Below are 22,822 nucleotides of genomic sequence, written 5' to 3' on the forward strand. Positions count from 1 at the left end.
GACGCCCCATTGTTAAATATATAAGCCCCGGGAGTTAGTGGCCCCTGGGGCAGCTGGGGAGGCCATATGGACCTTCCCTTTATTTTTTGTTCACGAAGCCAAGGAGAGTTGGTGGTCCCAAAACCATTAATGGGCCCCAGGGGGACCTTCACCCCCCTCCTTTATTACAATGTCCCGAGGACCTGGCCACCTGGGGGCCGATTCCCTAGATGGCAGCCGAGCCCAGGACCAAAAATGCAAGTGCCTCCCTTGCAAGCTAGGTCATTTTGTGATGGGTAATTTTGATGTCTCCACAATATGTTTTGGGCCATTTCCTGCCCGGGGTACTTGGCCCAACCACACAAATGAGTTAGCATTTTTTATCAGGAGACTTGAGGGAATGCTGGGTGGTAGGACATTTTGTGTCAGCCTGGTGATTCCACAGCTTTCCCACACAGATATGTGAGAAACATTTGATTTTTTTAGCTTTATTTGAGGTTTGCAGGGTATTCTAGGTAGAAAAAGTTTGGGGGATAAACGCAAGCCATACCTTCTTGGACTCCACTGGCTGTCTAGTTTACATAAATCTCTGGGTTAGGTAGGTTTCCCTAGATGACCGCCAAGCCCAGGAACAAAAAACACAGGTGACCCCCTTGCAAAACCAGGTTCTTTTGTGATAGATAATTTTGATGTCTCCACAATACATTTTTTGCACTTCCCTCCCATGGGTACTTGGTCCACCTACACAAGTGAGGTACCATTTTTATCGGGAGACTTGGGGAAATGCTGTGAGGTAGGAAATGTGTGGTTTCTTTCTGAATCTGGGAAATTATAGCACAGTAATGCACGGAAGGTTTGACTTTAGTCACATTCTGAGGTTTGCATGAAATTTTGGGTAAGATAACTTGGCATCCACAAGAGAGACACCACCGTGTACTTCCCTGAGTGTTTAGTTTATAACAATATTTAGAGTTGGCAGATTTACTCTAGAAGGAATGTATACCTTGGCAGAGAAAGACAGAAAAGACAATTAGTACTGCACAACAATCTATTCCACAAGAACACACACGCACACACCCATACTAGTTGGATTTGGCATGAGGATGAGTGATGATTCAATATATAAAATGTTATTAACAAGAGAGTTCACAAAAATGAAATGCACTGTTAATAATTGAAGTGGCAAAAAACTGAACCAGTGGCTCACAGTTCATGAGCTGTAAAGCCATGACAAGGCACCAACCAGTTACAGCCATTCATACACCTTTCATATGTGTGACACTCACAAAACCATCCTGAATCTGAACAAAAGTCACTCTTGACTCAGGAGGACAATCCTAGAACACAACAAAAGTTGTTAAGTGGAAAAAATGGGTAACCAAATTCTTATATCAAATGTAAGCCTTACGTTTAGCAGTGCAAGGTTCCATACACTTATCTACTCTATCAACACCACCCATGCACCTATTACAGTCTAAAATGCGCATAGGTTTGCACACTTCAGCAACCTGACCCCAAACAGTCATAGGTGAAGTACTTTCATCATGGATGGTAGTCGGCATGTAGACATCTCTCCTGTCTGCAAACTTCACAGCTATAAGTTCCTCACTACGCAATGCACTGCACTCTCTCACTCAAGCTTTTGACAAACTAGTTGTTTTGGGTGACCTTTATGGTTAGAGCTGATTGTGTCGCAAGCAACAGTGTCCACTTTGACCAATTCCCTGAACAACTGCACACCAGTGTAGAAGTATCTACATATAAATGGTGACCTTTGTTAAAAAGTCCTCTACCAAGTTCCCACACAACTTTTTCACTCACTCCAAAAGTGGACAGACAACTGCAGGGGGGGGGGGCGATCCTGGAATCCCTATCGGTGTACACCCTGAAATTATAGACATATCAAGTCCTACTGTCACACAACAGATATATCTTAATTCCATAGTGTGCCCTCTTGCTAGGAATGTACTTGCCCACAAGGTTTTGTCATACAACCGAGTGGTGGGAGAGCTGCCACAAGGACTGGTTTTGAGTGACCAGAGAGGAAGGACTGCCCATTACTCTGGCTACATTTGGAGAAGGGTTTCACCATTCTTCAATCTTAGAGTGGGGGACACTGGGGAATTCTTTGCAGGAGGGCATACAGGAACTTCTGCCAAGGTGGGTAGAGTTGCCTCTGATAACTTTTAACCCATTGGTTATGGGTGCACTCGCAAGCTAGTGCCATGATCAAACATGTCATCTTCTGGCACCCTCCTCAGAACACTTTCTGGACCTGAAGAAGATTAGAAGAGGGCTTAGCCTACCATCTGTGATCTGAGAGGTGCCCTGAAGCAATAGGACCATTCCCTCTTGCACCCAGGACAAGGTAGATTGACTCCAAGGCTCATAAGGCTGCATTCCTGTCATAGTTACATGGACAAAACAAACTACAAGAGACCTTTTACTACATCTGCCCAAGTGACCATTTTCAACTGGATCTGTCCTAGACCCTGATTTTGGCCTCGGCTGGAGTGCGTCCTAAACCCCAAGTGCTGTCCCTAAAGTCCTGGAATCTTTGACTGCGTCTGGCTAGGCTTCTCCCACCATCCCTGGAAACTTTGGAATTGGAAAAATGTTCAACTTACAGACCTGCTGAGGGTCAGGACAACACTACAAGCATATCCGTCCAAAGTACACTGCCACTGGGCTGACAATCTGGGTTTTTTCTGCTCACAGCATCTCCATAGCTACCAAACATGTTCAACTGGACCTCACAGAGAGGGTATCTGGCCTAGTGAATCTGTCTTAAGCAATAGCAAGCAGACCAGTTAAAATAATTAGAGCTAAAAAAAGCGATTACATGCGAATGTAGGAATCTTGACTGGGTGAAGGTGCCATAAGTATCTGACCAGCGAGAAGACTTTCCTTGCTGCAAAATTTAAATATCTCCTGCCCGCAACATACCCACCAGCAACAAATTGGCTTCAATAGAGCTGTGCCCTGCAACTTCCCAAGTGTATTTAGCCCTCTTTGGCTACAGCCTGCTACTTAGTCCTCCTGAGGACTTTTGTCTTTCATTTTTGAGTCCCATTCCAAAACTTCCAACCAGGTCAAACCTGATTTCTGTATCCGAACTGTACTCCAATGTGCTCTATGGTAATCAGTTGACCTTGGTTGGTGCTGAAAACATTTTGGTACTATTTTCATTTAATTGACTTTTCTTCGTTTTGGTGTCCTTTGTAGGTTAAAACATACTCAATTTTCCAATTCAGTTTGGTGTTTTTACAGTGTTGTGTTTTGACTTTATTACTGTTATTGTACTGCATTCATGCTTTACACCTGCCCTACGTTTAGCCTGTCTGCTCTGTGCCATAGTTATCACAAGATAATGTATTGACTTTGAAGTTCGCCCTAACAAGGTTTGGTATTATTATGTAAGGGGGGTTGTCACCCCCCTGATTTACACCACTCCATTAAATTACTCTCAGATATCTCTGGCCAGAGTGTGAGATTCTTGTTCTGGTCTTAAAGCGGTAACTGTCAGCCAAATGTCTTGCAAATTATGCAAATGAAGAAAAGATATTCATAAATGAGCACTCAATGTAAATGTGTCCTCCCTAGATGGATGTGCATAAATCATGACATACAAAGGAGCTGCTAATCATGCGATGTATCTGCCAAGTTTTGGGTGAATTCATCAATCGCTGTTAAAGTCATAAACAATTCAAAGACCCTTTTCAACTGTCAAGATATCAAGATAAAACCAACACTTGGAAGTTTACCTGCACGTTTTTGTGATGCATTTATCTCAAATAAGCACTGGTTGGCTTTACATTATGTAAAGTTCTAGATTCCAGGCAAGTTATATTCAGTACTTCCATTCAGCAAATACAGTACAGAGACAAAAGATAATTAAATGTTCTGAAGGAAAACAATTATTGTTTTACTCTAATCACCTAATTGACACATCCCTATTGATAGGACTGCACACCACATGAAGTTTTGAAAGTTAGCCAGATGTGCTACCAGTGTGCCACATTTCATACAGAATCAGAAAAGATGACTATGAGGTTATATGCTTCTGATTGTTGAACGTATGGGTGCATGGCTGCCTGTGGACCAAGGGTCTGACTGTCAGCCAGACCTGTGGCCAGGACTGACACCCACCTTCCACGCTGCCCACCACCCTCTGCCCAGGCAGCAAGCACATTCGGCCTTGTTCTGACATCTCAATGTTCACCAACATTGTTTGCCTGATGTCTTCCTAAATGAGGAATAGTTATTGTAATTATTCAACCCATTCCACAAAAGTGTGCTTCACTCTTACGTTTAATGGATTATGCGTCCTGAGCAAATCTATGAAGCCTCTTTCAAATTATGTGTTTTTTCTCCCCTCCTGCTTGTGAGTTGCATGTGCTGCTCTGCTTCTGTTTTTTGCAGCCTAACAAGTTTTATCATCATTGGTTGTTCTGTTACAAGTTTGAGATAGAGAGCGAGAGAGAGAGGGGGAAAGAGAGAAGAGAGAGAGGGCGTGTGTGTGTGTGTGTGTGTGTGTGTGTACGTTTGTGTATTTTATGTGGTACTTTCAGAGGACATAGCAGTAATACATGTTGCGTGGGTAATGATTAATATTGCGATTCTTGTAAATGTCATCTCTCAGTCCATAATTCACAACGAGGATGCCGGAGTTCTCTCAATAATGTAACTATGTATATTGTGAGAGGGTGGATCAGATGATGGAGGTAGTGTAAGTGAATACACAGTATAACAGTAACAATAGATCATGCATTTGGTGAAGAAAGAACCTTCACAAAACGTGCAATACACATTGTGCTTTACTTGATAGCTCTGTGCAGACATCAGGCAGATCTATTAAAGAGTGCACAAGTTATTGACTAATAGAAGTTTTTGGACGTCTTCCGGCCCAACGGCCGCTCCTTTCTTTTGTACCTCATAGATCTCTATATATCCTGAAACACCAAGAATGGGCTGGACATGCTCACCTTAATACTATTTATGCAAATCAAAAAAGCCTTTTAAGTGCCAATATATCTATACGTGTCTTATTGACACCATCTTATAATGCAAGAACAGTTTAACTGATTTGCACCAACCTACCAAAAGGTTCTATTTTGCTTAAAAGCCATGCTTTACAAAACCATGAAATAAAAAAAAATTGAAATAATTAGTAAAGCCTTCTTGTTCTGCTGTTCATGCACAAGAGCTGTTTATCCAGGCTGTATTCATGAGAAGTTGTCCCATTACCTTACATGTAATCGTTAACAATATCTGTAGCATGGCTTGCTAATCAATGGAAGGATAGTTCAAAGTACTTATTTTGATGTTTTTTTAATTAGAAATCTTTCATGTTAAAATTATATATTCATATTTAAAGTAGACATCAAAAGAAAAATTCAGCAAGTGTCTAAAAATGTATGACTCGCCATAAGTGGAAGCAGTCAGCTGATGATACCTTGTGGTTTAAGGAGTGAGTGTAATAACCAAGGATTAAGGGGCATATTTTAAGAGCTCCCTGTGTGTCACTCTTACACCACGCAACACACAATGCAAATATAAAATGAGATGTATGAAGCCACACAAGTCCACCTTGAGTGGCCCTGCATGGCTCCATAAATCTCGAGTAATGCTGTGCTGCACTACTCTGCACCAGTGAGGCTTTTCCATGGGTGGAGCATGGGTGCTCTTTTGCAACATCCATGTTTTTTTAATGCATTCACATATTTACAAGCACAGGTAAACCTGGGAATGTGCCACAAAGATATCTTTATTTCTCCTCTTCTTTTCCAGTTTCTGTGTTCTGCATTCTGCACCAGTGCAAAGGAAAAGGACAGGAATGTGCCGTATTGGATAAATAGGGCACTTTCCTGTCCTTTCCAGTTGACACAGGGCTGTGTAGCAGGGTGATTTGCTGTGCTGCCCTGCACCACAAAAGTCATAAACATGCCCCTAAATGCAACCTCCATCAGTTAGTTTTGCACAAATCAATTTACTTGGAAGAACTGAATGTGTTTTGTCATCAATAATTTGTATACCTTGGAATGCACCAAAATCTAACATCTTCCCAGGGAAGGTAACAAGTAGAACTATCTCAATTTCTCCTTGTTTATTCGTCCTTCTATGTGTACAGCAGAATGCAGCACACATAGAAAGATGAATACGCCTCCCAGGATTGTTGTTGTGCAGGAAGGGGCACCGTCCTGCACAAAAACAATCCTGCATGCAACACAGGCACTGTTGTACCGTGGTGCAGGGTGCCTTCCTTGGTGCTAGGCAGCCAAAATGGCGCCAGTGCAAGGGAAAGGACAGGAATGCACCATATACCATTAAATAGGGTGAATTCCTGCCCTTTCTCTGTGAACAAGCATTGTACAGCAAGGTGACTTGCTGCGCTGCATCACTTTGCCATAAATATGACCGTCTGTTTTCAAATGCTTTGCTCCATTCACGGCCATTATTATGGTGCTGGTGACAGCTATGCTACATGGAGATAGAGGTGGGGGAGGGGAACAAAAAGCTCTTTCAACACTGCCAAAGTATGACGAGTATTATGTATATAAAACAGGAACTCAGTAAGGAGAAAGTAGAAAGAGCTTCAATAAATAAGTGAAGAAACAAAGAAAAACAAATGTAAACTTAAAATTGAGGTGAAACAGGGTGAGGAAATCATGGAAGTCAAAATGATATATTTTAGAAACAAACATTTGCACAGGGCCTGCTTTACAAAGGTAAAGTTAGACTTTTGGTCTGAGTTTAGACCAAGGGTTGAACTTTAGTACTTTTCAGTATTCACACAGGTAAGTTATGAGTAGTATTTTTAGAACTGCGGAGTTTCCGCACTTGGGTGGAGTTTCTGCACTCTATGCAGAATCTCTGCAATCGAGGCGGCAATCCACCCCGAGTACGGAGATTCGGGCACAAGTGCGGAGTTACTTGGGTCTGAGCCATGCACTTCATGGCACACAAAAGGCTGACTGTCGTGACCATAGCAGACACGATCTGCCAAATACCCAATTTTCACATATGTACATGGCAAGACCATAGATATGACTTCTCGCCATATCATGCTATGCACACATATCTATTGAACATCACATTTGACACCCATAGTTCTTGTTTTGCTAATAGGGCATGGGGAATCTCCCAGTTTTTTAGGCTACAATCAAGTGTTTTGTCAGAGTTTATTGTAAAACAACTTGTTTATATTCATTGAGAATCCTGGGTAAGGCATAGCTTAAAGGCCTCCTGAGAAATGGGAGGATTTTCATCAATGGAGAACATCAGCCATGTATTGTCACCATGCGAAACCACCTTCAGGCCATTGGACTGAACAAATATAGCTAAAGCGGCCATGTAGATATTAAAAACCTTTGGGCTTAATGAAGAGCCCTGTATAACACCACAGGTTAGCTCTTTAGTTTTTGACTTAAACTGAGACATTTTGATTGATTGGCTTCTGTTAAAAAGGAAAGATTTTATAAAACTGTGGCGGCCAGTCCATCGACTTTCACACTTGCAAGTTGTACAAGCAATATGGAGTGCAACTTTATGCCAAATGCTGCAGATAAGTCCAACAGCACCAGAGCAGCATAGTGGTTTTGATCCAAGCTGAACATAATAAATTTGGGAACTTCAAGCAATGTTGATTCAATACTGTAATTTGTGTAAAACTGTATTTTGTAAAATGCAGAAGCCCTTGATCTAGATAATTAGACAGCTGATGGATGACTAATTTTTCAAACGTCTTTGACACTGCTGGAAGCAAAGATATAGGACAATAATGTGATGGGATGTTAGGATAAGCTGACATTTCATTTTGCAGAGGTACAACAAACGCTTACTTCCAGTAGTCAGGAACAATGACGGTCTCCATTGATTGATTAACCAGTACATTAAGATTTGAATTAATGATCGGCATTGAGCTCTTGCAAGGGTCATACAAGAAGGCACACATAAACATAAGCAAAGCTTTGGCCGAATTCTTTGGCAAGATGAACTTAAATTGAGACAGACACTGCCCATTATGAGAGACGAAAAGCTCCATAGTCGATAAAGCTCAGGTATTATCTGAAGGAACTAAAACAAGTGGACACAATTTCTATATCTCGTCATGAAAGAACTTAGAAAAGCCTTCACAAAGGTAATTGTAATGGAAGGGTTAAACACCAGAGGATTTAAGTTATGACAATAATTATCAACTCATTACACACCCTCCTGGCCCAGTCGTCACACATGTGGCAGCGGTGAAGAAGCACACTGATAAAGGCAACACTGCTGTCAGGAGAAATCCATTGTCTCTAGTCATCTGCACATAGCATCTCAGGCTTTTACCATCAATTCCATTCATCGGTATTGATAGACCTGGTTTCCTTAGTGTGGTTTCCCCCTAATTAATTTTTTTCAGCCCTCCTGTTTTGTGACTTTGTTTTTGATGGCCTTAGGATCCTGAACTGTTTACCACTGCAAGCCAGAATTAAAGTAGTGCTTGTCCTCTTTCCTTAAAACATGGTAACATTGGCTTGTACCCAATTGTCATATTTGATTTAGTTCTAAGTCCCTAGTAAAGTGGCACTTCCTATATCCATTGCCTGTAAATGAAATGATTGTGCCACTCACTTAAGTAACACTTTAAACATATCTCAGGCCTGACACTGCAGCCTGTGTGTGCAGTTTTAACTGCCACTTCAACATGGCAAAATAAACCTTTTGCCAGGTCCAAATCTTCCTTTTCAACCCCTTGTGTGCCCATGAAGAGCTGGACTCGTCATGGAGCACAGTCGCTCGTCATGAGGCATTCCCTGGGGAATCCCTCTGGTGCGGGCACCAGAGGGATTCCCTTTTACTGCAAATAGCCTCGGGAGCTGGGGAAGAGCTTCCCCAGCTCCCGAGGCCCCACCCCCTTTCACTGTAATGACGATCGGCGCGCACGTCGCGCCGACGTCATTACAGTGAAAGTGAAACTGAAATGAGCCAAGAGGCTCATTTCAGGTTTCACTTTGCACGTGCTCAGGGCTATCTCAGCCCCCTGAGCACGTAGAAAGACGGGAGAGGTATTGTTGGTGTCTCCCACTAGACACTAGGGAGGGGGGAACGGCCCCTTGGGCAAGGGCCTTTGCTCCCCCCAAATAATTTGGGCATTATTTAGTCTTTTTGCCCCCCCTGGGGGGGCAGATGGGGGCAGTAGCCAGCAATCTACCCCCCGGGGGGGCAAGAAGCCCACTAGACACCAGGGAATTACCAAAAAAAAAAAAATAGGGGTGGGGGCTGCCCAAAAAGGGCATGCCCATGCCCCCACCCCCCAATAATCACAGTCTTTCTGCCCCCCAGAGGGGCAGATGGGGCATTGGCCCCTAATCTGCCCCTTCGGGGGGGGGGGCAGAAAGCCCACTATACACCAGGGATTTATTTTCAGCTTTTTTAGGGTGGGGGCTGCCCAAAATGGGCACACCAATGCCCCCACCCACCCACCACCATTACAGCCTTTCTGCCCCCCCTGGGGGGCAGATGGGGCATTGGCCCCCTATCTGCCACCCCGGGGGGACAAAAAGACCACTAGGCACCAGGGAATTGTAAAAAAAAATAAAATAGGGCTGCCCAAAACGGGCTGGCCCATGCCGCCAGCCCAACCCTACACAAATGACCCCTTGCTGAATTCAGAATTTTGTCTACTTCTCTGAAATGTATAGCTTTCCAGGATCCATTATCGCTTTTGTACCCATTTCTACCATTAACTGGAAGGAGGTCGAAAGCACAAAAAATAGCAAAAGTAGGCTATGTCCCAGAAATATGCCAAAAGTGTGTAAAAAATGTTGGGTTTCTGACAAAAGTCTGGTATCCCCTAAAAGCTGGGGAAATGGTGATTTCAGCCCCACAAACCCTTTTTTGATAACACTTGCAGGGAAAAACCCAGAAGCTTTCATTTGCAGCCTGTTTTTCCCATTTTCCCCCCTAAAAACTAAATTTTGCTGTATTTTGGCTAATTTCTGTGACCCCTCCAGGGGAATCCACAAACCCTGAGTACCTTCAGAATCCCCATGATGTTGGAAGAAAAGGACGCAAATTTGGCGTGGATACCTTATGTGGTCAAAAAGTTACAGGGGCCTCAGCGCGCACTACCCCAAATAGCCAAAAAAAGGCATGGCACAGGAGCGGAAAAGGCCTGGCAGCGAAGGGGTTAATACACACAAGTCATCCCCAGGGTAGGCCCCGGATAGCCCTGAGGGCAGGGTTCAATGTATTTAAGCAGTAGGACATGTATTTTTAAGTTTTACATGTCATGGTAGTGAAGCAATCTTAAATTCATTTTTCACTACTGCATGGCCTACATCTCCCAGAGGATAACTTTGGAGTTAGTTACCTTATTACATTTAATAAGTGTAATTTCTAGATAGGTACAAGTCACCAGTTCATTCTTGGTGTCTTTGGAATTATAATGAAACATTCTAACTTATTAAGAGGCCAGATTTTATATTACAATTTTGAAAATGCCACTTTTAGAAAATTGGCATTTTCCTGCCATGGCCATTTGGTGCCTGCAGCCTGTCTCTGGGAGCAGCTGACAGTTGGGTTTTGGGTATTCCTCCTAGACAGTCACACACAATGGGGAGCTTAGTTGAGCCTGGATGAGCCATCACTGGCAGGATGGGAGGGAGGAGCTGGGTCTGGGCCCACTTACTCTTGAATAGGCTGTGTCCTGCCTCCACACAAAGAGCTGCATACTCCTTGTAGTTAGTCTGGACGCAGTACCAGGAAGACAGGGCACCTGTGCACTTCAAAAGCATGCCTCTAGCTGCTTCTCCCGACTTTAAAGGCACAACTGGATATAAGTACTGGACCTCAGACACCAACTCTTTAGTACACTTCTGGACCTGTGGATATTCTGCAGGGAAGGAGGACTGCTGTGCTGCTGAATGGACTGTCACTCTGCTCCACTGTTGCTCTGAAGGACTGCTGCCCTGCTGTGCTGACCTTCTGCCTGCTTCCCTCTTGTCTGGGTGAGAATGACTGGCCCTGCATCTCTTGAACTAGCTATCCCAGAGTGACTCCAAGGGCTAGTTGGCTGGCCTCCTGAGCTAAAGCCTCAGGGACAAAACAGGCTTTCAACAACCTTGCATCTGCACTTTGGCTTTGCCACCTGTGAGTCTACGTGACCAAGTGATGCTAGCACTGTCCTGGGCCCTTGGAAGTGGGCTTACAGTGCTCTGCCAGCTTCTGTGAACCAGCAGAACTTAAACATCTGCTCTGCTGTGCGGCGCAAACCCAAGCAGGACTGACACATCAACGCTGCTGCCTAGATTGGACCCATCGCAAAGACAGGCTTCACATTACAGCCCATTGGAACTGCCTCTGTGCGATGCATCCTCAGGGAAGGCCCTTGCACCCCTTGTCCACGGCAGTCTCAACGATGGACTCTGCACCCAAGCCTCACAGCTTTTCGGAACTGATGCAGCTCCTCGGTTGCATGACGCATCGTCGACTCTGGAGTTCACAGCATAAACCCTCATAGACAGGATCATAAATGACGATGCAGGGCTTTGCACCAGAGCCTCACTACACCTAGGAAGTAGCACATCGCTTCGGCTTTGTGTCGCATCTTCAACACAGTTCCTCGCAATTTCCTACAAACCAGGTTTCGAGGTACTTCGTTCAGTTGGCCTAACTGGAAGTTTGATTAAATCATTGTGTGTACTCATGAGCACTTACTAATCAGAGATCATCAGATCTTAGGTAAGAACCTAGTAGTTCCCCCTCATTAGAGTCAAGGTCTAGCACAGGGATTCAGTTGTCTATGTTATATATAACACAGGGCCTAAATGAAGAACTTTAGTTAGGCTGAAAACCATGTATTTTGTGCCTGGTTCCCTTCTGAAAATGGTATGGAAAGGATGGCTGTTCAAAAAGCAGGATCTAATGCAGATGTTCAGCATTTGGCAGATGTGGGACACCCACCAGAAATTGGCTGAGGGCCTATCCACCCTATTTAGAGTGTGTACATGGCATTGTTCTGTAGCCACAAAACTCTAAATAAGTACCAAAGTTTTCACTACCAACAGACCTTTTAGTTAGAAGTAAATAACTTTATCATAAGTATTGGCAAGGGTTCAATGAATGCAAACATACTATAAAACACATTACACCCAATTCCCTTTGCAGTAATAGATTGAGAAATTGGCACAAACATGGCTTGCACTGATTTTAAATTGTGGAATGGACAAGAATTGTTCTTAGTCCCTGAACTTTGTCAGTTTGATTTCCTACTGGTTGTCTCTAGAGCAGTTGATGTGGCATAAGCAAAGTATTAAATGCACTGCATAGCGATACAAGGGAATATATTTCAGGAAAGGAAAGGATGACAGAACAAAGACTTAACGTAACTGTCCAGGAACCCAATCTGTTTCAATCAACTTTTTTATTGTATTCCTATTTTTTACTCTGGGCTCATTACATTTTTCATGACTCTTTATTTGTTAGATATTAATTAACAATACTATTTGTAAACAGGTGACAATTTAATCAACTTGTCAACTGTACAGTCTAAGAAGCATTTTGAGATTCCCAGCATTATCCTTCTTTTCCTGCAAAACTTTGCTACAAGGACTTTTGCAAGGATATGTTCGAGCAAAGGCAAACATTTTTTTAGACTTTTCCTCCACCAACCTAATCTATAGCTAAAGGTTTCTCTCACTGTTGAGTAAATAAAGTTTATTCATGTATAGTTATTTAAAACCATAGCATTGACTTTACAATAAAAAAGAAAAAAAAGTTCTTATCATACAAATATTAACTTCTAAGCAAGACAAATATAAATGTATATATCCCCATCTACCTAATCTTTCTGGTCTTACTATAAATAAGTTAAAAAATGTTAAGTATGGATAAAATATAACCTGAAATCTGAAACCATTGCTGCCATTCTGAAACTATTGATTCCTACAGGTTTCCTAAAGTGCGAATATGTCATACTATATGTCTTCATAAAGTGCATAAATTTAGCATAATATGAGCGAAAGCAGAGTTATAAAACACAAGTTATAAATAAGTTGTTTTGCCTTTCTAAAATTTCTCTCACTATTTAAATATTACCAACATTCGGATGTTCATTAAGATTCACAAGTTTTAAAAACATATCTCAACATTTTTAAAGAAAATCATTTGCAAGATTACACAGTTGTGAATTCTAAAATGCTAAAATTAGCATTTCAAGGTGCCTTTGTCATTCTCCCAACCTGGACCATGCTTTTTATTGTAAAGCCTTTTTCTTTCCCTTCATCTTAGAGTAAATCATTCTTTATTTCTTATTTCCCTATTTGACCATCAGTCACCAGTAGGTAGTTATAGTTAGGACCAAGTCGCCAGTAGGTAGTTGTAGTTAGGACCAAGTTTCCATAGGAAGAGCATTTTTTGTTTTGCTTATAACTTTGGCATCGTTTGATGAATCTTCATGACATTTTCCAAACAAATTCTTTGTTCATATCAGCTCCTATGTTGAAAGTTTGGGGGTGAATCGTCAATGGGGGCCAAAACGTGTTTTCTCCATGTTAATTTCCATAGGAAACTTTAGACAAGGCTACAGGTCAAACAAGTAAATGGAATTATCCCAAACGCTTTTGTTTATTTGGTGTAAATCCGTTCAGTAGTTTTTGAGAAATATCAAAATTTACAGATATCAATATTTGGAAATTCTGCCATCTGATAGGCTGAGGCATTATGAGCACAAGCTTGCTGCTTATTTGTTTGGAGCGCTGCAAGTGGTTGCAACTAGGAAGTGTTGGTCGCCATTTTTTGATTCTGTCGAAGCGAGTAAGGGGAAAAAAGGGCGAAAAAAGTAGGAAAGAGGAGGGTAGGAAGACTGTAACCTCTGTGGAGTGTTTAGGGTGTGCTATAGAGGGGGTGCGAAGCAAACTACTCATACCTACCGGTCAGAAAGTGCTGGGTAAGGAAATGAAGTGAGGTATTGCATAGAGTCTGATGCTACTAAGGTAAGCTGCTGTGGGACTCGGGGATTAAAGCATGAGCCCAACCTGTGTGTCTTATGTTGTGAAGTCAGGTGCCTTCTCCGTTGCACCACACCTGTGGAAGTAGTGTCAGCATGTGTTTATACCTACTAGGACGAACTACTGACTCCTACTGGTCTGAAAGTGGTGAGGTACGGAAAATATGTGAGGTATTGTCTAGAGTCTCATGCTGCTAAGCTGAGCTGCTGCCAGGCTCGGGATGAAAGCGTGAGTCAAAACTGTGTGTCCTATGCTGTGAAGTCATGTGCTCTGGCCACTGTGCCACATCCGTGCAAGTAGTGTCAGCATGTAGTTATACCTACTCGGAGGAACTTTTGTTTCGAATATTGTAAGTTGTGTATGGTGTGTAGAGGGTGTTATACAGTGAGTGCGGAGGTACATTTGCGCTTATCAAATCAATTTGGTATTTGGAAAGTGCAAACCACTCACTTGTACGGGTCTGATGGCGCTGGGGGTGTAAGCTGAGCTGCTGCCGGACTCCTGTATAAAGGCGCTGAACTACTGAACCCTACCGGTCTGAAAGTGCAGGGTACGGAAATTAAGTGAGGTATTGCCTAGAGTGTTATGCTGCTAAATTGAGCTGCTGGTGGACTCGGGGATGAAACCGTGAGCCCAAACTGTGTGTCCTATGCTGTGTAGTCATGTGCTCTGGGCGTTGTGCCACACCTGTCCAAGTAGTGTCAGTAATATTTTATACGTAGTAGGAGGAAGTTTTGTTTGGAACATGGTAACTTGTATATGGTGGTTAGGTGGTGTTATACAGGGAGTGCGAAGGTAAATCAATACTGTATTTGTAAAGTGCAAACTACTCACCGCTATGGGTCTGAAGGCCCTGGAGGCCGGCGTGGAAATTATGTGAGTTATTAAGTGAGCTATTGCGCAGAGTCACATGGTGCTGAGCTGAGCTGAGCTGCTGGCAGAGCAGGGGGTTAAACCGTGAGCCCTGTGCTCTGAACTCATGTTTTCTGGCCGCTGCAGCACACCTGTCTAAGTAGTGTCAGCATGTGTGCATACGTTCTAGAAGAAAGTTTTGTTTTAAAAAGTGTGACGTCTGTAGGGTGATTGCGTGAAAAAGCATGTTTGTCATTGGTTAATAAAGAGCAGTCTAAACGTGGAGTCCATACGATAGGATGAAATGTGCTCAGCTCAACCAGACGTGCAACTTGCATTTGGAAGGTACATTTGGAACTTAAAACAATGGTGAACTTTTAACCCGCAGGTGCTGTTAAATGTTCGAGAATATGGTGTAAAAAAAAAAGTTACGTTTAAAAAAATCATGATCTTTTAACCGGATGTGTCATAGAATGTTCCAGAAAGTGTGGTGATAACATAGGTTGAACTTCTGACCTGTATGTGGCGCGGAATATTAAGTAGCTTTTCAGATGGAAAATTCAAAAATAACCAAAGGATAAGTCTTAGAATGTCGATGAAGGAATGAAGTATTCTGATTCTTTCTTTATATGTATTTATATGTGGAGCGACAGAGAAATTGTGCCATTACTGGTTCCATTCTTACTGTGTGACAAAGAAAGAATTGCATGCGTTTGTGACATTTGAAATCTGCATACCAACTACAAAGGTGAGACAGAAATGAATAAGGTGTGTTATGTGTTCTGTAGTAGTGATTAACTATTTTTATTTCAAAATAATATACTGTTATTAAAGTGTGATGTTTCATATTGGTTATAAAATATGCATAAAGTTTGACCTGTTGTTAAATAAGTACTTTATATATGTTTAGGAATTTTTCACAAAGAAGAAATGTAGTTTGTCATCTTTAAAGGACGGTATGGTTTTTGAAAATGAGGTACAGAGCGTTAATTTGGGTTTGCTAATGTATTCAGGCGAGATAAACAAAATGTCCCACGTTTGCAAATTATACTTTTTGTGGAAGTAGTAGTGAGGGGGGGGTGTAGGAGATGCGATAAAACCAAACCCAGAAATGTTATGTGGGCAGGTTGTGGTCTCATTTTTGACAGTGAGAGGTAGATTTGAATATAAATCTAGGTAGGTTGTTGTACTGCGAGGCCATCTACAGTGTTTGGAGATTACATGGAGAGGAGATGGAGATAGTAAAAGTGATACGTTCCTTTTATATGTACGCATAGTTTGAATCATTTGATCATAGGTTGACATATAATATGAACATGGTTTCTGGTTTGCATTTGGATATAGTTAATAGTTTTAGTAGTTTGTGACTAGCGAATAATAAAAAGGTAGATATACTAAAATGTATGGTAGTAAACGTATTAATGATTGTCTGTTCTTATGAAATAGAAGTGGTTGGGGAGTGTTTCTTTAGAAGAGATGTTTCTACCAGGGGGTACGCACCGTACATACACGGGTGGGGGTACGACTCGAACGTACAGGGGTGTACATACACGGGGGGTTCCACATGTACAGGGGTGTACATACACGGGGGGTTCGACACGTACAGGGGTGTACGTACACAGGGGTTTGGCGCGTACTCACGGGGGCTGGGGGGGGTACGGCGTGTACTCACGGGGGCTGGGGGAGTGGGTCGGCACGTATGTGGGCACATGTCTCCATGGTTGCAATGGGAGTTCGGTGCGGACGGTGTTTTTACCATACGGTTGTGACATCGGACACATGGGATGGATCGTACTTGCGTGGTCGGACTTCACTTTTCACGTTTTTACGGTGAATCGTCCGGGGAGGTGTCGGACACATTTTCCGACCCGAGGACGTGTGGGGAATTATTCCCAATGCGACTCGTATGGAGTTTTTCCCATGCGAATCGTAATTGGCAGTTTGTACGGCACTTGTACGATTCGTACGGTAAAAAGACCGGATACGAGTTGTACGGGGAATTTTTTTACCGGATCGTGATCGGCACCTTACTATCCGAAAAGGAGACGACATCTGGAACAGCTATGTCTGTATGAAGTACTTGAATGAATGAATGAATGAATGAATGAAATAAAATTTATCATCGCGCTACTAAGCCCGAAGGCATCAAGGCGCCTAACCAAAAACAGTTCAAAAGTAGACTGATCAGAACTAGGGGTAGGCCCTGGCAAATAGCCACGTTTTAAGAGCCTTCCTAAAGGCTTGCATGGAGGGAAGAGATTTGATTCCCACTGGCAGCATATTCCACAGCCTGGGGGCTAACGATGAAAAAGCTCTGCCCCCCCATTTGGCTTTACGGACTCGGGGAACAGATAGCAGAAGTTTGTTCGCAGAGCGGAGATTTCTAGAGGGTGTATAGGGGGTCAGCAAGTCCCTCAAGCCTCCAGCCCTATTGGAGGCCAGAGCCCCATATGTCAAGCTCAGGGATTTAAATGTAATCCTTGCCTCAATTGGGAGCCAATGCAAGGACCTTCTGGCAGCCTGGGCCGAAGCCCGTTTGGGCAAATCCAAAACAAACCTGGCCGCAGCATTCTGCACCATTTGTAGTCGTGTTACCAGGCCCTTGTTAATGCCTAAGTAAAGGGCATTACAATAGTCCAATCTGGAGCCTATCATTGCCAAGACGATCTGTTTTCTGGCTTGAGGAGACAGATAATGTCTAATCCTCCGTAAGATATTTATTAGGCCCCAGCAAGTGGAGATAGTTCTCCTAACTTGTTGTTCCATCCCCAAGGTCGGGTCAATCATGACTCCTAAGTTTCTAGCCAGGGTCGTAGGGGTCGGGCACAGCCCCAGCGAGGTCGGCCACCACTCAGCCGACCAGAAATCGTCCTTTCCTCCAAACACCAGAATCTCTGTCTTTTCGCCGTTGAGCTTCAAGGAATTACAAGTCATCCATTGAGCAATGGCTTCCATGCAATTTCTAAGATTGGAAGCCACAAGAGTGTCGGGTTGGGCGAAAGACAACATTACAGCTTCAAAAGAGATGTTAAACAGAATTTAAAAGAAGGAAAATATGCAGTAGTTGGATGTCATGGTTGTTTAGTAAAACATGCAAAGGGTAATCTTATAAACCACAAGAAACTCAGTTGTGAAACTCCAGATAATCGAGAATGTTACTATTTAACACTTCTCCCACTCTTTAAACCATGGTGTATCGAAAGGGAATTACTTGGAGACTTTGACTGCTACAAAGATTCTTTTAATGCATGTAAAGATAGCATTGCATGTACAATTTTCCCTTCATATTTAAAAATGTCGAATGATGAAGTTGAACAGGAAAAGACTATTACAGCTGAAATGGTTAATGAAAGTTCTCAAGATAGTCAAAGTAGTGGTCAATGTAGTCAAGATCCTCTGGGACAACCAATACTGGAAAATGAAGCAGTGATTGCTATGCATGAAGTCGAAATTGCAATGTAAAAAGCACACGAGGAGATTATTACATTGGAGAAGTTAGAAGAACAATTAAATGTTGAACAGAAAGAAATATATGTATAAGTGAGAGAACAGATAGAACATGGTTTGTTGCATGAAAAAAAGAATGTGTGTGTTCATCTTTTAAACCTCTTCTGCTGTACATCAGTGGTCAAGCTGGGACATGTAAAAGATTGTTAATTAAAGTTTTGACCAGTTATCTTAAATAAAATACTGGCTCATATTTATGTTCTGTGGTAACAGTTCCAACTGGATTAGCTGCACACAATGTTAAAGGAGTTACTTTGCATATATTACTGATGTTACCAGTTGAGCATGATAATAAATTACAATATCAGAAGTTGTCTGGAGAAGCTTCTCATGAAGTGTCAAGAGTGCTGAAGAAAATGAAACCATTAATTATTGATGAGGTGAGCATGGTCTCAAACTTAATGCTTGCTTTTGTACACTAAAGATTGCAACAGGTATTAAAAACAGATTACGACGCGACGTTCTCTTTGGAGGAAAACATTTAATTATATTTGGAGATCTGCTACAACTAACCCCTGTAAAAGGAGAACCAGTGTTTAAAACTCTTCTACATGAAGATAAAAAGAAATCTCTGGGAAGTATTGGAAATGTGAATCTGTGGTTAAACTTTGAATATAAAGAACTCACTCAGAATATGCGACAAGCTAAAATGGCAATAATGGGCTTGATAAAATGCTGTAGAGAATTCCAATAGAAGCCCATGAGAACATGGGCTTCTACTGCATATTATCAAGCCCATTATCGCCGTTTTAGCGGCTGTTTCCTGCCGCTAAAGCGGCAATGATTTTAATGCCATTCCTTGATAATATGGCCCTCAGTATGTAATGTTAGAATGTAGGGCTGTCATGAGGGAAACCTTGTGGAGTTTATACACAGTGCTGGATTAGATGGTTGCTTTGCTGTCTGCTCCAGTTGGTGGTTGTTTCAGGTGTCTTGTTTTCTTGTAATAAATCTACTTATTGGATTTACTGCTGTCTGCCTCTTCACTACATAAATTTGGCTACGAGTGGGAGGAGACAAATAGAAGGCACTACCCAGCAATATTTCAAAATTGCTTGCGTTGTGCTGAAGACCCGTTTTGTTCGTGTAGCTGTTTCTACTCATGCCAGGGTCGTCGGCTCATTGAACTATGTCATCCGATTTCTGGTAGAATTTATATTTTTAGATTTTGCACTTCCTCTGCTTCTTCACTACATTCTGGTCACTGTACTACATGTGTGTAAGTAGTGTTAATATGCGTTTATACTAACAAATGCATCATGGTAGTAGGGAGGGCGATCTCTCAGGTGCCGCTCATACAATGTTCCGGGGTGTGCATTCGCTGGACATTTGTGTTTGCTATTAGAGGGTGGAGCATGGCTTCCACCCTGTGATAGCAAATACGTGTTCGACTACTTGAAGTGAGAGGAGGAAAACCTTGTATCGCTGTTATAGAGGGGAGGTGGATGGTAAAAATGGAGAGAAAAGAACAACAAAAAAGCAGGGTCTCACCCGTTCTTTTAAATGAGGCCCCTGGTGGGTGGGTAATGTTCCGTGGCCAATCCAATTATTATATTGCGGGGTCTCTGTAGGACTGGGGATCTTAATGTCACATGTAAATTAGGCGCGGAAGGGCACAGAGACATTTTGCAGCCTAGGGGAGCGCCACCTTCCCGGGTATTGTTTACTAATTGTTCGGGGGGTTCAAGGCCAACTGAAGTCCGGGGATCACCACACTCCAGGTCTTTATTTAAATATGCAGGGTGGGCCTCGGCAGTCCCTGAAGCCTCAGTAGTCCTAGGCAGTGCCTTATTTGTTCTGTAATTACACGGGCAGTAGTTATGGTGTTATAAAGTGATACACTCATAGAACTCTTGCAGTTGTACAATTACCCAGGTTTCATTTGTCTAATAGTCAGTTAGATTATGTTTGCTAGGTGCACTCTAATATTAAATAATGTTATCCTTAAAATCTCTTATAAACAGATGATTTTCACAATAAACAATGGACAAGTGTCGTCAGAAAAAGAAGACCTATACACTCAGGTATTTATTTGAAAAAATAATTAACCTTTATTAAAACAGAAATAAATTGAAATGTAACTTTAATAGAACAGTATAATAAAAAAAACGTGGGTTGGACTCCAGTGGAAACAGCGTAGGAAACCTGCAAGACAAAAGGCCAGAGATTATGGGCCATATTATGAAAGAAGGGCGATAACATTATCGCAGCTTTAGCGGCAGGAAACTGCCGCTAAAGCGGCAATTAGGGGTTAATAATATGCCCTTGTGAATTCCCTTAGAAGCCCAGGTTCTGGTGTGAACCTGGGCTTCAATGGGAATTTACAAGGGCATATTATCAACCCCTTATCGACACTTTAGGGGCTGTTTCCAGTCGCTAAAGTGGTGATAATGTTATCGCCGTTGTTTGATAAAATAGTCCTACATTATTAGCTACGGGAAAATCGCTTGCATGCACCTGTGCGCCCAGGGTGCTGCACCCCAACCCCTTGCCCGCACTGTGCTCAATTGTAGGTCTTGCACTCCGAGGCTTCACTGCTCACCTGGCACCACTGATGTGTCCCACGACGTATTGGTGCAAGCTCCTAGTCTGGGGTATGTTTGTCCAATAGACCAGGTCTCCGGTCGGGGGCGGTGTCTTGATAACACGATGGAAGGTGTCAGAATTCCAGGGCATCATTGCGGGGTCAGCTCCCGCTCCACCCTTCTTGTGGCAATCAATGGAATGTCTGAAAAGGGAGAAATAATTTAATGGTGGTAACGTCTGGAGGTAAATGAAGGTTTATTTCAAGCTTGAAAGAAAATAGGAGTTGAGTGCATCCTTCGTTTTTGAAGTACGATCTACCAACTGTTAGTGGTAATCGTGGTTCAAAGAGGAGTTGGAGTGCACGAGAATACACAAGGTTGAATAATAATATGTTATGCCAATGTTCACATACAAAGGAACAGAGCGCATGCTAGAAGCATAATGTGCACGTGTAATGCAGTGGCGGGAGCCTGTGTGCATGTACACTTAGTAAGGAGCTCACTACAGTGTCCTAAAAGCCAATGCCACATGTCTGTAGGGTAGAGCTGCCCGCTGGCTCAGGCCTACAGTACGGTCCAGCAGGTCCTTAAAGTTAGACCGATGTGACTGAATGAGGTCAGAGATCACATCATTAGGCACGGCAACATCGCTTTTTCGCACGTGCGCACTCAGGGTGATGCACCCCACCCCTCTGGCAGAACCGCCATCAACAGGTGTCTGTAGGGCAGCGCTGCCCGTAGGTTCAGGCCAACCTTATGGTATAGCAGGTCTTTAAAATGAGACAGAGATGTGACTGAATGAGGTCAAAGATCACATCATAACACATGGCAATATCGTTTGTTCGGACCTGCTGAAGCCTCTACTCCTCTCGCCGCAGCACGCTCAATTGGAGTTCCTGTGCACCCAGGCCGCTCTGCTTACCTGCTGTCATTGTTGTGTGAGCAAACACAATGGGCGGCAGTGCTCACAATTCAGATGGAGTGTTGATTGCAGGAGAGTGTACACCTCATGGATCCCTTTCGTAGACGACGGGCAGTAGGGCTCACAATTTAGAGCCCATGTTGATTGCCAGGATAGAGTACACCTCATGGATCCATTTCTTTCTTTTATTGTGCATTGTTATGTGCAAGGTGGATGCGGCAAATCATTTGAGGTAGTGTGGAAGAAGAGGGACATGTGGCGTCGTAGTTATACTATTTATATGTACGCAAAGTGGGCTGGGCTTGCGTACACCAGCGTAGGGGTATGAATAATTATTCCGGGGACTTGGGCGTTGTTCAGTTCCTGCCTGGCCAGTAAGTGTACTTATGTGTGTTTGTTTTGTAGTTTTGACCTCGCAGAGTGTGCAATTTAGATTAGTGTAGCATGTGTCGGGAGGGCGGAAAATCTCGTTAACGAGATGGCATGTGATCTAGGATGTGCAGTCTGCCCATGGCTAAAGATGCTCCTTGGAGCCAGCAATACCCAGGCCGAAAGGCAGCACAATAATGTTCAGACACACACACCAGGGGCATCGTGTAACACATATTTTTTTTTAATGGAACGTTTGAGATGCATGGAAATCACACGTGGAAGGCTAATGTACAGAGCATGACTATTGATCAAGATGATCGTTGCATGTTGTGTGTAGTATAAGATATGTGTATACAGGAAAACACTTTTCAAAAAAGCTTTCTAAGCAGAAGAGGTGTCTCTCATCAAACGTTGTAGAGATAATGAGTAAAATGGGTGGGGTTCAACTGTTACAATGGGAAATGTTATGAACCAATCGAATGCTTTTTTTTAAGGTCACATGGCAATCGTGCACCGAGCGCGCAAGAGGCCGCACCTGACACGATTTTGACAAAATATATTTATCATAATATAAGTTTATTACAGTTAGAAATATATAAATGTTTAAAATAATTTAGATTTTCGCGTGCTCTCATATACTGTTTTAAGTTATTTAGATACACTTTTGAGAC

Source organism: Triturus cristatus, chromosome 2_2 (genome assembly GCF_964204655.1).
Source record: "Triturus cristatus chromosome 2_2, aTriCri1.1, whole genome shotgun sequence".
Classification (NCBI taxonomy): Eukaryota; Metazoa; Chordata; class Amphibia; order Caudata; family Salamandridae; genus Triturus; species Triturus cristatus.